Raw genomic sequence first — 17,719 nt, 5'->3', positions numbered from 1 at the left:
ATAGCTTTATTGCAAAGTTGTATAGTGTGATTGCAGTGGCATAACTATCCGGTGCCCCATCCTGGTATATATCTGTCCCCGTACTGCCATTGTTATGTAATTTCTAAAGGAAAATAAACCACTACACTCATCATGGGCTTACATAGAAGTCATGGGGATCCATATAAGAAGTATAATGCACCCCCATAGTACTCCTTATAATATAATGCACCCCCAAAGTCCTCTATATAATATACTGCACAGTTCATAGTCATCCATATAGTATAATACACTCTCCATAGTCCTCCATATAGTACAATAGTATAATACACTCCCCATAGTCCTCCATATAGTATTATACACTCCTCAGTCCTCCATATAGTATAATACACTCCTCATAGTCCTCTATATATTAAAATACACTCCTCATAGTGCTCCATATAGTGTAATACACTGCTCAGTCCTCCGTATAGTATACTACACTCCTCAGCCCTCCATATAGTATAATACACTCCTCATAGTGCTCCATATAGTATAATGCACCCCTCATAGTCCTCCATATAGTATAATACACTCCTCATAGTGCTCCATATAGTATAATGCACCACCATCATCATCTATGTCGTACAATTCACTTCTCATATTATAATGCACCCCATAGTTCTTCATATAGTTTAATGTATTCCCCATAGTCCTCGATACAGTATAACGCAGCCCACATATAGTATAATGCAGCCACCCCACAGAGTATAATGCAGCCACCCCACAAAAGTATAATGCAGCCCCACCATACAATATAATGTAACCCCCATAGGATATAATGCAGCCCCTCACAGTATAATGCAGCCCCTCCATACAGGTGCAGTGAGAAAGACACGGGCAAATGGTGACTATGGGGCAGGGGAGAAGGACACAAGGGGGCTAGGGGAGACAGGCACAATGGTGACACAGGGGGGCTAGGGAGCAAGGAAGACAGGCACAAGGGGACACATGCAGGCTAGGTGGCAGAGGAATAGAACAAGCCCAAGATGAAAGAAAAAAATACAATGTTCAACCACATACTCACAACCATCCCACGAAGGACAACATCTGCAAGGAGTTTGTATGTTCTTCCCGTGTTTGCGTAGGTTTCCTCCACATTCCAAAAAAAAAACGTACTGATAGGGATTCTAGATTGTGAGACCCATTAGGGACAGCGATGATAATGTGTGCAAACTGTTAAGCGCTGCGGAACATGTTAGTGCTATATAAAGATTATTATTATTATTTTTCACTCTTTGTTTCATTGCTGCCATTTGGTAAATTCAAAAAAGTTCATTTTTTTTCTCACTAATGTTCACTCTGCACACTAACTTGACTGAAAAAAACAGAAATGTAGAAATTTTTGCATATTTATTAAAAAAGAAAAACTGAAATATCACATGGTCATAAGTATTCAGACCCTTTGCTCAGTATTGAGTAGAAGCACCCTTTTGAGCTAGTACAGCCATGAGTCTTCTTGGGAATGATGCAACAAGTTTTTCACACCTGGATTTGGGGATCCTGTGCCATTCTTCCTTGCAGATCCTCTCCAAATCCGTCAGGTTGGATGTGGAACGTTGGTGGACAGCCATTTTCAGGTCTCTCCAGAGATGCTCAATTGGGTTTAGGTCAGGGCTCTGGCTGGGCTAGTTAAGAATGGTCAGAGAGTTATTCTGAAGCCACTCCTTTGTTATTTTAGCTGTGTGCTTAGGGTCATTGTCTTGTTGGAAGGTGAACCTATGGCCAAGTCTAAGGTCCAGAACACTCTGGAAGACGTTTTCATCCAGGATATCTCTGTACTCGGCCGCATTCATGTTTCCTTTATTTGCAACCAGTCATCATGTCCCTGCAGCTGAAAAGCACCCCCATAGCAAGATGCTGCCACCACCATGTTTCACTGTTGGGATTGTATTGGGCAGATGATGAGCAGTTGAAACACAAAAAAAAAGCACAGTAAATCCAAAACATACTCTGCTGCAAAAAATATCAGTAAACAGCAAGTGCTAATAAAAGGATGGAAAACACAGGGTATTTGGTTAATAAGTTTTTTTGCAAAAAAAATGTATATCAAGCCGCTCTACCACACATCAAGGTATACCTGTATTAGAGCAGTCCTAACTAATGTACAGTATGTAATCCCTATCTGATGTATTTAAAAAAATGGTCATACGTATAGTACCTGTATGAGCAGGATTCAGAAAGGTAATGTCCAATGTGGACACGCAGCATAGAACGGCTTTTATGTGCACAGCTCACAAGGAGGGGTGGAAACCTCCCTAGTCTTGTAGAAACAAGAAAACAAATGTTCAATGTGTTTCTGGTTTTTTTTAAATAAAAGGTGATGAGCAGGTCCTGGTTTTCTTCACACATACCGCTTAGAATTATCACCAAAAAGGTCTATCTTCATCTTATCAGACCAGAGAATCTTATTTCTCATAGTCTGAGAGTCCTTCATGTGTTTTTTAGCAAATTTTATGCGGGCTTTCATATGTCTTGCACTGAGGAGAGGTTTCCGCCGGGTCACTCTGCCATAAAGGCCCAACTGGTGGAGGGCTGCAGTGATAGTTGACATTATGGAACTTTCTCTCATCTCCCTACTGCATCTCTGGAGCTCAGCCACAGACATCTTAGGGTTCTTCTTTACCTCTCTCACCAGGGCTCTTCTCCCATGACTACTCAGTTGGCTGCAAGACCACGTCTAGGAATACTTCTGGTGGTCCCAAACTTCTTCCATTTAAAGTTTATGGAGGCCACTGTGCTCTTATGAACTTTGAGTACTGCAGAAATTCTTTTGTAACCTTGGCCAGATCTGTGCCTTGCCACAATTCTGTCTCTGAGCTCCTTGGCCAGTTCCTTTGACCTCATGATTCTCATTTGGTCTGACATGCACTGTGAGCTGTGAAGTCTTATATGGACAGGTGTGTGCCTCTCCAAAACAAGTCCTATCATTTTAATTAAATACAGCTGGCCTCCAATGAAGGAGTAGAACCATCTCAAGGAAGATCACAAGGAAATGGACACCATGTGACTTAAATATGAGTGTCAGAGCAAAGGGTCTGAATACTTATGACCATGTGATATTTCAGTTTTTCTTTTTTAATAAATATGCAAAAATTTCTACATTTCTGTTTTTTTTTCAGTCAAGAAGGGGTGCAGAGTGTACATTAATGAGAAAAAATGAACTTTTTTCAATGTACCAAGTGACTGCAATGAAACAAAGAGTGAAAAATTTAAAGGGGTCTGAATACTTTCCGTACCCTCTGTAATGTACTGTTTTTTTTATAAAGTATATATAAAACAAACTGCTTCTGTTATTTAGCCTTTGCACTTTGATTAACAGCTCCCAATACAGTATTATGCCCCCATACAGCCCCTGCAACAGTATACTGTCCCTTCCAAAAGTATAATGTCCCCACACAGCACAATCTCCTCTCAGACAGTATGATGCCCTTACAAAGCCCCCTCACAATAAGATAGCCCCACAAAGCTCTTCAAACAGTATGATGTTACCAGACAGCCCCTCAAACAGAATAATATCCCCTCAATCAGTATGATGCAGTTAGAGGTCCCCATATGCTCTATCATTTTTTCAGGCAGTAAAAAGTCCCAGCATAGCCTTTCACAGAGTATGTTGTCACCACACAGCCTCCATGCAGTATTATGTTCCCACACAGCCCCCCATATAGTAAGATGTACCCCATACAGCCCCCCATATAGTATGATTTACCCCATAGAGCCACCATACACAGTATTATATCCCCACACAGCCATTCATGCAGTATAATGTCTCACACTGCTCCTCATGTGGTTTGAGGTCCCTTCATATAGTAAAATATCCCCATACAGACCCTTACACAGTGTAATATCCCACATAGCTCCTTACACAGTATGATATCCCCACACAACCCTTATGCAGTATGATGTCTAAACACAGCCTCGAATGCAGTATAATGTCCACATATAGCCCATATAACGACAGTGTACTATACAGTATTATGTCACTCAACAGCCCCCCTACACACAACCGATTGTGAGGCAGTGAGGGGAATCATATACAAGGGTCATTATGTGTCCCCCAGGATGTGCATAGAAACACACTGAATCGGCTGGAGAGCATTGTAGTTGCAGCCACAACTGCGGTTACAACACAAAATAGAGGTGAATGTGGACTGGGTCAAGCTATTTGAGAAAGCCAGATTGAGGAAAACCTTACAGGAGCTTTTATTTTTGGAGAGATCTGTAGGAAGGTAATGAGACGGATCTCCCTCTCCAGTCTGGATTCCCATTTAAACTTTTAGGTATGTGTTGGATGTGTCAGTGTTGGTTTGCCAGCAGCAGAGCAGGAAGTTCTGTGTATGCCAGGTCTGTGTGAAATTGAACATAGCCAGAGACTAGAGCAAAGCCATTAATGAAACTGTCAGTTTACAGTGGTGCAATCGCCAACGGCAAAGGACTGATACGGACGTTCCTGTAACGAACCAGAAGATAAAGTTTGAATTTATTTTATAAGTTGGCAAATAAAGACATTTAATTTCTTTCTGACTGTAGATGTATCCATACGTCCAGGTGGCCTGGTACTCACCGACCTGGGACGTATGGATGTGTCCAGGCGATTTTGTGCTCACAAACGCTGTGTGAGCGATCGCCGCTGGGTGTCAGCTGATTCTGACAGCTGACGCCCATAACTCAGTGCCAGGAGTGGGAGCAGGCAGAGGGAAGAAACCCCCTCTGCCCATGGATCAGATACCCCATGACGTCATCTTGAGATCCTAATCGTTGCTATGGTGACCTGATGTTGTCATGACGACACCCAGGTCACCAGACACGAGGAAGTTAATTAGATCATGCGCAGTGCAAGATCTAACTAACTTGTGTCTGCAGGCATACAGGCTAGAAGGTATAGCAATGCTCGTGCAGTATTAAAACTTATAAGGCTATGTGCACTCGTTGCAGATTCGTGTGCGGATTTTTCTGCGCAGATTCCACTGCTACTTGTTTTTGGAAAACACCCATGGAGTCAAAATCATCACTACACCTGTAAATAAATTCCCAAAGGGGTCTAATTTCCAAAAATGAGGTCCCTTGAGGAAGGGATTCTGCTCTTCTAACAGTTAGGGGCTCTGTATATGGAGGCAAATAGCACTCCGTCCCTCTTGAGTCTCGTAGTGTAGCTAAGTAGTACTGTACAGCCACATATGACAAAAAGACCGACTGGCACTTCCAAGCTAATATGAACAGGTGCCAACTAGGAGTAGCTACCTCCATATACAATAAACAAAAAAAGTTGAACTCTGTAGTGCTAAAGCACGTCAATATGAAATATATGAAATATGAATAGAAATACTGCTTCTGGATACTAGGAAGCAATGAGATGCTTAGTACATAATTTGGCCAATTCATGCATGCCTATCAACCAGTGACAAGGTGGTCTCAAAACTGATGGGTCCTAACGTCTCTAATGTGAATACCTCTCTAAGACTGAAGTCTGAATTCCTGGGTAAATGTGAATACCTCTCTTCCAAGTCTGATTTTATGGGTGGGCAGGACCCTGCTGCAATTAAAACCCACCACATGCTGAAGGGCAGAGTGCTCGGTCAGTAAGCTAATATACAATGACAAAAAGACTGACTGGCACTTCCAAGAAAATGTGAACAGGTACGAACTAGGAGTAGCTAGGAGTACTCTTCTAGCACTTAGGGGCTCTGTATATGGAGTCAGCAAACTATTCTAGGAAAATCTGCCCTCCAGCAGGCAAATAGCGCTCCGTCCCTCCCGAGTCTCGCCGTGTGGCTAAGCAGTACTGTACAGCCACATATGTGGTATTGCTACGTTCATTAGAAATTGTGGGACAAATTTTGGCACCATTTTTAACCACTTCTTTTGTGAAAATGCAAAATCTGAGGCTAAAACCTAATTTTGGTGGTAAGAATGTAATTTTCTTCACTACACAATGGTTTAAAATTCTGTGTCACACTAGTGGTGTCAATATGATCACTGCACCCCTAGATGAATTTGTCGAGAGGTGTAATTGGTAAAATGGGGTAACTTATGAAGGGTTCTGCTGTGCTGGCCGCTCAGGGGCTCTCCCAGTGGGTCATGGCACCCGCAAACCATAACAGTAAAATCTGCAATATAATATGGCGCTCTTTCCTTCTCAGCTTTGCACTGTACCTGAAAAGTATTTCCTGATTACATGAAAGGTATTGGTGCACTCAGGTAAAAATGGACCTCAGTTTGTTGTAAAAATGTCTCCTATTAGCCCTTAGAAAAATGAAAAAACTTGGGGTTAAAACAAAATTTTAGTGGTAAAAATGTAATTTATTCTTTCTTCACTGCTCAATGGTATAAAATTCTGTGAGGCACATGTGTAAATATGATCACTGCACCTCTAGATGAATTCATTGGGAAGTGCAGTTTGCAAAATGTGTTCACATTAGGGGTGTTTCTGTTGTTCTGGCACCTCAGGGGCTCTGCCAATGTGACATTGCACCCTCAGACCGTTCCAGCAAAATATGAACCCCAATATGGCGCTTCTTCTCTTCTGAGCTTTGCACTGTGCCTGAAAAGAAGTTTTCCCACACACGGGGAATCAGCATACTCAGGAGAAATTGCACAACAAATTGTATTGTGCAATTTCTCCTGTTAGGCTATGTGCACATGTTGCGGATTTAGATACGGATCCGCAGCGTTTTTGGAAGTTCGGAATTGCATCAAATCCACAGTGTAGTGCACAAGCAATATTAGTCAATGTGAAATTGACATTTGGTGTACACATGCTGTGGAAAGAAACGCACCGAATCGCAGCTTTTTTTTCCGCAGCATGTCAATTCTTTTTGCAGATCTACAACATTTCTGCACGCATTGACTTCCATTGTGTCAGGCCAATCTGCAGCAAAACCGCAGGTTTAAAAAAGATCTGCGGATTTGCTGTGGATGTGCCTGCTAAAAAAGCTGCAGATCGGGAGGGGGGAGAGTGTGTGGGCGGAGTGTGGGCGGATACTGTGTGTGGGCGGAGACTATGTGTGTGCTGAGAAGATGTGCGGGGCTGTGTGTGGGTGTTTGTGTGTGTCTGTGTTTGTCTACAGGGGTGTGCGGGGCTGTGTATGTCCATGTATGTGTGCGGAGATGTGTGGGGCTGTGTGTGTGCGCACAGGTGTTTGTGTGTATCTGTGTGTGTGTGCGTGTGTGTGCAGGGCTGTATGTGTGTGTGTGCAGGGCTGTGTGTGTGTGTGTGAGTGTTTGTGTGTATCTGTGTGTGTGTGCGGGCCTGTATGTGTGTGTGTGTGCAGGGCTGTGTGTGTGTGTGCGGGTCTGTGTGTAGGCAGGCTTCGTTCGATGGGACTATTAGTCCCATCCGGCTATGCCTGCTGCAGTGACGGGTAGCCAGATGAGGGGTCAGCAGTAGTCCCGTCATCTGGCTACTGTGTTCAAGTGTAACCCCCCAAAAAACCACATACATACATATACAGTACACACATATAGACATACAGTACATACAACATACAGTATATACTCACCAATCACCTAGTCCCTGAAGCCCTCGATCACCTGTAAAAAAATTAAAAATAATAAACCAACAGTATACTCCCTGATCCAAAATAATCCATTTAATAACGAGTATCCCATGATGATCTCCCATGGAGAGCTGTCACATCGGCAGATGCGACCGTTCTCCAGGGCCCCGGGATACAATGACGGAAGGTATCCTGTGAGCCGCTGTGAGTGCAGAGTTCATATTGTCACTTGTGGCACCGCTGCGTGGGAAAATTCTCACTCAGCAGTGCCGTAAAGTGAGAGGCCATTGAACCTTCAGTGATAACACTGCAGGAGCCATTGTCTCCTGTCAGTGTGTTACTGGATGCCTATAGAACTGTCACATCTCCTGATGTGATAGCTCTTTAGGGGAGATTGTCGTTGGACACTCATTAGTAATTGGACTGCGTCGGACCAGGGAGTATTGTCATGATCTCTGCAGGCAGAGATCATAGCAAGCCTATAGGGGGACAAGCTCTCGGAAGATGGAACTATACTGACCATGAACTAAGCCTGCCGCGCAACTAGAAATAGCCAGGTAGCATTTCCTATTTATCGCTAGATGCCCAGCTCTGGCCTAAGACCTAAATAGCTAGCAGAGGGAAATATAAGACCTGGCTCACCTCTAGAGAAATATTCCAAAGAAGACAGTAGCCCCCCACATATAATGACGGTGAGTTCAGATGAAACAACAAACGCAGCAGGAAAATAGTCTTAGCAAATTTGAGGTCCGCTTACTAGATAGCAGAAGACAGATAGTATACTTTCATGGTCAGCAGAAAAACACTAACAAAACACCATCCAGAGATTACCTTAAACTCTGGCATTAACTCATAACGCCAGAGTAGCAATCCCTGATCAACGAGAGCTTTCCAGACACAGTAACAAAACTTCAGCTGTGAACTGGAACAAATAGGCAAAACAAAACATGGACAAAAGTCCAACTTATCTAGAGTTGTCTAGAAGCAGGAACAAGCACTGAGAGACATCAGATAACATTGTAGACCGGCAAGAAACCACCAGAGAAATGAGCTTAAATAGCGACACCCACTACTGATGGAATCAGGTGAAACAGGAAAGAGGATGACAAGTCCAATTCCACAAGCGGCCACCGGGGGAGCCCAGAATCCAAATTCACAACAGTACCCCCCCCTCAAGGAGGGGGCACCGAACCCTCACCAGATCCACCAGGGCGACCAATTAGCAACATCAGCGCCTTGTCTGGTCAAATCAGTCAGTGGTTTAACGACATCCGAAAAACCAGCAATAAATCGGCGGTAAAAGTTGGCAAAGCCCAAAAATCTCTGAAGACCCTTAAGAGAGGAGGGCTGAGTCCAGTCACAAATAGCTTGCACCTTGACGGGATCCATCTCAATGGAAGAGGGAGAAAAAATATACCCCAAAAAGGAAATTTTCTGGACCCCAAAAACGCACTTAGACCCCTTCACACATAAAGAATTAGACCGCAGAACCTGAAAAACTCTCCTGACCTGCTGGACATGAGAGTCCCAGTCATCAGAAAAAATCAGAATATCATCCAGATATATTATCATAAATTTATCCAGAAAATCGCGGAAAATATCATGCATAAAAGACTGGAAAACCGAAGGGGCATTAGAAAGACCAAAAGGCATGACCAAATACTCAAAGTGGCCCTCGGGCGTATTAAATGCGGTCTTCCACTCATCCCCCTGCCTGATCCGCACCAAATTATACGCCCCACGAAGATCAATTTTAGAGAACCACTTAGCACCCTCTATACGAGCAAACAAATCAGTAAGCAATGGCAATGGGTATTGATACTTAACAGTGATCTTATTCAGAAGCCGATAATCAATACATGGTCTCAAAGAGCCGTCTTTTTTTGAGACAAAGAAAAACCCAGCTCCCAAGGGAGAAGAAGATGGACGAATATGTCCCTTTTCCAAAGACTCCTTTATATATTCCCGCATAGCAGCATGTTCCGGCACAGACAAATTAAACAAACGACCCTTTGGATATTTACAACCCGGTATCAAATCTATGGCACAATCGCACTCACGGTGCGGAGGTAACGACCCAAGCTTGGGTTCGTCAAAGACGTCTTGATAATCAGAGAGGAACTCAGGGACTTCAGAGGGAATGGACGACGAAATAGAAACCAAAGGTACGTCCCCATGAATACCCTTACATCCCCAGCTCAACACAGACACTGCTCTCCAGTCCAAGACTGGGTTGTGAGACTGCAACCATGGCAATCCCAGTACCAAATCGTCATGTAAATTATACAGCACCAGGAAACGAATAATCTCCTGGTGATCCGGATTGATACGCATGGTTACTTGTGTCCAGTATTGTGGTTTATTATTAGCCAATGGGGTGGAGTCAATCCCTTTCAGAGGAATAAGAGTCTCCAAAGGCTCTAAATCAAAACCACAACGATTGGCAAAGGACCAATCCATAAGACTCAGAGCGGCGCCAGAGTCAACATAGGCGTCCGTGGCAATGGATGACAAAGAGCAAATCAGGGTTACAGACAAAATAAACTTAGACTGAATGGTGCCAATGGAAACAGACTTATCAAGCTTCTTTGTACGCCTAGAGCAAGCCGAAATAACATGAGTAGAATCCCCACAATAGAAACACAATCCATTCTTCCGTCTAAAATTCTGTCGCTCGCTCCTGGACAGAATTCTATCACACTGCATACTTTCTGGCGTCTTTTCCATAGACACCGCCAGATGGTGCACCGGTTTGCGCTCCCGCAGACGCCTATCAATCTGAATAGCCATTGTCATTGACTCATTCAGACCTGCAGGCAAAGGGAACCCCACCATAACATCCTTAACGGCATCAGAGAGACCTTCTCTGAAAGTTGCCGCCAAGGCGCACTCATTCCACTGAGTAAGCACAGACCATTTACGGAATTTTTGGCAGAAAACTTCAGCTTCGTCTTGCCCCTGAGATAGTGCCATCAAAGTTTTTTCTGCCTGAAGTTCCAAATGAGGTTCCTCATAAAGCAAGCCCAAGGCCAGAAAAAACGCATCCACATCGCGTAACGCAGGATCCCCTGCTGGCAATGAGAAGGCCCAATCTTGAGGGTCACCCCTGAGCAAGGAAATCACAATCCTAACCTGCTGAGCAGGGTCTCCAGCTGAACGAGACTTCAGGGACAAATAAAGCTTACAATTATTTCGGAAATTCTGGAAGCTAGCTCTATTCCCTGTGAAGAACTCCGGCAAAGGAATTCTCGGCTCAGATACCGGAGCATGTACCACAAAATCTTGTAAATTTTGTACTTTCGTGATGAGATTATTCAAACCCGCAGTTACACTCTGGAGATCCATTATTGTCAGGTGCACACAGAGCATACAGAGATTAGGAGGAGAGAGAGAAAAAAGACTGCAGCAAGGCAGACTGGAGGAAAAAAAAAAAAAAAAAAATTCCAGCAGACTACTTATAACTCTCCTTTCTCAACCTGGGTCTTTAACACTTTACTGGCCGGTCAAACTGTCATGATCTCTGCAGGCAGAGATCATAGCAAGCCTATAGGGGGACAAGCTCTCGGAAGATGGAACTATACTGACCATGAACTAAGCCTGCCGCGCAACTAGAAATAGCCAGGTAGCATTTCCTATTTATCGCTAGATGCCCAGCTCTGGCCTAAGACCTAAATAGCTAGCAGAGGGAAATATAAGACCTGGCTCACCTCTAGAGAAATATTCCAAAGAAGACAGTAGCCCCCCACATATAATGACGGTGAGTTCAGATGAAACAACAAACGCAGCAGGAAAATAGTCTTAGCAAATTTGAGGTCCGCTTACTAGATAGCAGAAGACAGATAGTATACTTTCATGGTCAGCAGAAAAACACTAACAAAACACCATCCAGAGATTACCTTAAACTCTGGCATTAACTCATAACGCCAGAGTAGCAATCCCTGATCAACGAGAGCTTTCCAGACACAGTAACAAAACTTCAGCTGTGAACTGGAACAAATAGGCAAAACAAAACATGGACAAAAGTCCAACTTATCTAGAGTTGTCTAGAAGCAGGAACAAGCACTGAGAGACATCAGATAACATTGTAGACCGGCAAGAAACCACCAGAGAAATGAGCTTAAATAGCGACACCCACTACTGATGGAATCAGGTGAAACAGGAAAGAGGATGACAAGTCCAATTCCACAAGCGGCCACCGGGGGAGCCCAGAATCCAAATTCACAACAGAGTATACTGTTGGTTTTTTATTTTTTGCAGGTGATCGATGGCTTCGGGGAATTAGGCATGGTTGCAAGTATGGTGAAATTAAGAATTTTAAAATACTTTTTTTCTGGCTGCATCTTTATTTAACTCTTTCACTACTATAGGATTACTAATGGATAGGTGTCTTATTGACACCTCTCCATTACAAACTGGGCTTAATGTCACCTTACAATCAAAGGTGACATTAACCCCTTATTACCCCATATGCCACCGCTACAGGGCAGTGGGTGGAGAGAGGCTAAGTGCCGGAATTGGCGCATCTTACAGATGCGCAATTTCTGGGGCGGCTGGGGCTGGTTTTTGTAGCTGGGGGCTCCGAAAATAAACCTGCAGCTGTCTGCATAGCCTTTCTGGCTATTAATTATAGGGGGGACCCCACATCATTTTTTAATCATTTTAATAGCCAGTAAAGGCTAAATATACAGCTGCGGGTGAGGTTCATAGCCTGGGAAGCTCCATGGGTATTCCCAGGCTAGAGACATCAGCCTCCAGCCTTCGGATTTCCCTCTCTGGCACAGAATTGGCATTTTTTTTTCCTTTTTTTATTAAAGATACTGCGTGTAGATTTTGTGTTTGTTATTAGATTCATTACTAAACATCTGCCTTGGTATTATCTATCTGTCTATTATCTATCTATCTAGCTATCTAGCTATCTATTATCTATCTAATATCTATCTATTATCTATCTATCTATCTATCTATCTGTCTGTCTATATCTGTCTGTCTGTCTGTCTATCTGTGTGTGTGTAAACATTATTTTTCAATGGAGTATGTAAAATAAGAGGTTGGACAAAGAAATGACATCACAATTCTTTTTTTTGCTAACTAATAGATCTTTATTTAGCTTACAAAAACACAGACAAATCTGCATCAAATACGCATCAAATCCACACAGATTTTTATGCTTGTTTTCTGGCAAGAGGTGAAGATTCTGTGCAGAAAATTTTGCAGGAAAATCTGCATCGTGTGCACATACCCTTCCCTTGTGAAAATAAAAAAATTGGGACTAAAATACATTTTTGTGGGGAAAATGTGTTTTTTTTATTTTTACATCTCAACGTTATAAACTTCTGTGAAGCCCCTGGGGGTTCAAGGTGCTCGTCACACATCTAAATAGATTCCTTGAGGGGTCTAGTTTCAAAAATTGGGTTACTTGTGGGTTTTTTTCACTGTTTAGGTACATCAGGGGCTCTCCAAATGGGACATGTCATCCACTAATGATTCCAGTGACTTTTGCATTCAAAATGTCAAATGACGCTCCTTCCCTTCCAAGCCCTGCTGTGCGCTCAAAGAGTAGTTTTCCCCCACATATTGGGTTTCAGAGTACTCAGGAGAAATTGCACAACAAATTGTATATTACAATTTCTCCTGTTACTTTAATGAAAATACAAAATGTGGGGCTTTAATACCTTTTGGGGGAAATTTAGATTTTTTTATTTTCACAGTTCAATATTATAAACTTCTGTAAAGCACCTGAGGGTTCAATATGCTCACTATACATGTAGATACATGTAGATAAGGTCTAGTTTCCAAAATGGTGTCACTTGTGGGAGATTTTCACTGTTTCGGTTCTCCAAACACGACATGGTGTTCGCTAATTGTTCCAACAAATTTTGCATTCGAAAAGTCAAGTGGTGCTCCTTCCCTTCCGAGCTCTGCCATGCGCCTAAACAATGGTTTTCCCCCACATATGGTGTATCGGCATGCTCAGGAGGAATTGCACAACAAATTTTTGTGTCCATTTTTTTTCTGTTACCCTTGCTAAAATAAGAAAAATTGGATCTAAAGTAAAATTTTTGTGAAAAAACGTAAAATGTTATTTTTTTCCCCACATTCCATAAATTCCTGTGAAGCACCTGAAAAGTTAATACATTTCTTGAAAGTGGTTTTGAGAACCTTGAGGGGTGCAGTTTTTAGAATGGTGTCATTTTTTGGCACTTTCTATCATATAGACCCCTTAAAGTCACTTCAAATGTGAGGTGGTCCCTAAAAAAATGGTTTTGTAAATTTTGTTGGAAGCATGAGAAATTGATGGTCTACTTTTATCCCTTATAACTTCCTAACAAAAAAAAAATTTGTTTAAAAAATTGTGCTGATGTAAAGTAGACATGTGGGAAATTTTATTAATTAACTATTTTGTATGACATATCTCTCTATTTAAGGGCATAAGAATCCATAGTTTTAAAGATGCAAAATTCCAATTTTTTTCACAAGTCATATTGAAGAAATTTTACCACTCTCATGAAGTACAATATATCATGAAAAAAACATTCTCAGAATCAGTGGAATCCGTTGAAGCAATCGAAAATTATTACCTCATAAAGTGACAGTGGTCAGAATTGTAAAAATTGGCCTGGTCATTAACATGCAAACAACCTTGGGTGGTAAAGTGGTTAGCTGAACTCTCTTGAGTCACTGCCTCATTACAGCACAAACCTATGACCCCACAATTTCCCACAAGTACTGACAAAAAAAACCCCGTCACCTAACCCAATTATTTCACTGCTACAGCCTGTGCTATGTACAGAGGCACGCTGATGCGATGAAGTGAAGTTGTCACACCTGCTGCACTCTCAGATAATATAATTTAAGGGAATAAGAATCCATAGTTTGAAAATTGCAAAATTTTCAAAATATTCGCCGAATTTCAATTTTTTTTCACACATAAAAGCAAGTCATATTGAAGAAATTTTACCACTATCATGAAGTGCAATATGTCATGAAAAAACATTCTCAGAATAAGTGGAATCCGATGAAGAAATCGAAAATTATTACCTCATAAAGTGACAGTGGTCAGAATTGTAAAATTGGCCTGGTCATTAACATGCAAACCTTGGGTGGTAAAGGGGTTAAAGGGAATCTGTCACCCCAAAATTTGAGTATGAGCTGCGGCCACCGGAATCAGGGGCTTATCTACAGCATTCTGTAGATACCGGTTTGGTTTGGGTCCGATGGGTGTCGCGGTCCGGGTCCGGCGCCTCCCATCTTCATGCAATGACGTCCTCTTCTTTTCTTCCTGCTGCAGCTCCTGTGCAGGCGTACTTTATTTGCCCTGTTGAGGGCATAGCAATGTACTGCAGCGCGCAGCCGCCGGGAAAGGTCAGAGAGGCCCGGTGCCTGCGTGCTGCAGTACTTTGCTCTGCCCTCAACAGGGCAGAGAATTACGCCTGCGCCAGAGCCGCGGCAGTAAGACAAGAAGAGGATGTCATCGCATGAAGATGGGAGGCACCTGACCTGGACCACAACACCCATCGGACTCGAACCGGTGAGTATAATCTAACTCGTTTTTCTTATCTTTCAGGGTACATAAATGCTGTAGATAAGCCCCTGACACCGGTGGCCACAGCTCATTCTCGAATTTTGGGGTGACAGATTCCCTTTAAGCTGAACTCTCTTGGGTCACTGCCTCATTACAGCACAAACCTGAAAGCTGATGCCTTACACCAGTGGTCCCCAACCTTTCTGACCTTGAGAGCCACATTCAGCTCTGCAAGAGGGACGCAAGCCACATCCAGCTCCTGTCCCCCTCACAGTTGTGGCAACCAAAGCCCCCATTATGGGTACAATGATAACTAAAGCTTTTCCTCACAAATCACCCCAAATCAATATACCAAGATCCAGGGGTTCCCACCACACCCCAGCACATTCAGCATTCTCCCATCACGCATTCTCCACACAGTCACATCCATCTTCAAGCACCTCCTCTGACCGGTAGTATCATCCTCCAGTGTACCATACTTACCATAAATTATCTCTAAACCCCCAAGACCAGAAGAAGTGTACCCAAATCTGCTCTTCTGTGCAGGGCTACTCACAAAGTTCACCATTTTGAGATGTGCTCTTCATACCAGTTTACTAAATCTGGAGCTAATGCACCAAGGTGGCAGACAGCCGCGAGCCACAATTCATGGGACCGCAAGCCACAATAATATATATCATATAATGCACCAAATCCTATTTACATCCTCACCTGTGCTCAGTAAATGATTGGCTAATTAGTGTGCGTGTATAAAAAGAAACCCAGCACCCCAGACCTTCACTTGAACTGCAACTTGAGCTCTGACAACATGCCAAAAATCCACCCTGCGACCAAGGCCTGGATTATCAAGAGGCTGAAGACCAGATCCACTGCAGAGGCAGCTGCCACCTGTAATGTGTCTCAGCGTCAAGTACAAAGAATTAAAAAAAGATTTGAAGAGACTGGAGATGTGTTTGACAAGCCCAGGTCCGGCAGACCCCGCAAGACAACTGCTCAGGAGGAATGTTTGTGTTATGATCCGGTGACCTTGGAGCCGCATGAGAAACTTTCTCAGGAGTAGGTGGTACCTGTACTGACCGCCATCCCTAAACTAACACCACAACTAGGAGTAGCCGTGGGATGTACCTAACACGTCCTAGACACCTCGACACAGCCGGAGGACTAAATACCCCTATAGATGGAAATGGGAATTCTATCTTGCCTCAGAGCAGAACCCCAAAGGATAGGCAGCCTCCCACAAATATTGACTGTGAGTATAAGAGGAAAAACACACACAGGCAGAAAAACAGGATTTAGCAAAAGAGGCTCTTCTAGCTAAATAGAAAAGGATAGGACAGAATTCTAAGCAGTCAGTATTAAAATCCTAAAAATATCCACAGCAGATAATACAAATATTCTACATCTAACTAAAGACATAGAAAGTATATCTGCATCTCCTGAGAATCCAGCATGACTGAAAAATCCAAACAAAGTCTAAGCTGGACAAAAACACAATGAATTGCACTGAATTGCAAAGCACACTGCATGTGTGCACAGAGACAAAAAACCAGACACTTATCTTAGCTGAATTGGCAGCAGGGCATGAGGAGCCAGAGAGAGATGCAATCCCTCCAAGTACAATGGACAACTGGCATGGACTCATGGATCCTGCACACCTAAATACCTAATAGAGCTGCAATCAGCAGAAACACCTGCCCGGATTACAACCCCAAGACAACTGCACTACCACCAACAACCACCGGAGGGAGCCCAAGAGCAGAATTCACAACACGTTTGTTGGTTAGAAAATCCAAAGCAAACCCCTCTTCCACTGCAGCAGAGCTCCAACAGGCCTGGTCACCTCAAGTCCATGTGTCAACTAGAACAGTTTGTAAGATTCTGTCTCGAAATGGCCTCGAATCAGAAGCCAGCACTAAACAAAAGGCAAATAAAAAACTGTGTGGTATTTGCAATGTCCCACAGCCTGCTAAACAGATGGATGCTGGAAAAGTGGCAGAAGGTGGATTTTTCTGTTGAATCTTCAGTAGAATTACACCACAGCTGATGTAAATACTGCAGGAGACCTACTGGAGCCCGTATGGATCCAAAATACACCCAGAAAACAGTGAAATTTGGTGGTGGAAAGATCATGGTCTGGAGTTACATTCAGTATGGGGGTGTGCAAAACATTTGCAAGGTGGAAGGCAATATCAATAGCCTAAAATATCAAGAAGTATTAGCTACCTCTTATATTCCAAATCATAAAAGGGGTCAAATTCTGCAGCAGGATGGTGCTCCATCTCATACATCCATCTCTACAACAAAGTTCCTCCAGGCAAAAAAGATCAAGGTGCTCAAGGACTGGCCAGCCCAGTCACCAGACATGAACATCATTGAGCATGTTTGGGGTAGGATAAAAGAGGAAGCCTGGAAGACAAAACCAAAGAATCTAGATGAACTCTGGGAGGCATGTAAGACTGCATTCTTTGCTATTCCTGATGATTTCATTAATAAATTGTAAGAATCATTGTTGAACCGCATGGATGCAGTCCTTCAAGCACATGGAAGTCACACAAAATATTAAATATGACTCTAAAAGCACCACAACGTCATTCACCAATGTTATGCAACATATATTTGTATTTTAAGCTAATTATTTGTTTGAATATCACATTACTTTCTGTGGGCGACAAAACGTTTGTCT

This window comes from Ranitomeya variabilis, chromosome 4 (assembly GCF_051348905.1).
Source record: "Ranitomeya variabilis isolate aRanVar5 chromosome 4, aRanVar5.hap1, whole genome shotgun sequence".
NCBI classification, from domain to species: domain Eukaryota; kingdom Metazoa; phylum Chordata; class Amphibia; order Anura; family Dendrobatidae; genus Ranitomeya; species Ranitomeya variabilis.
Note: the sequence above shows the minus strand (reverse complement) of the source record.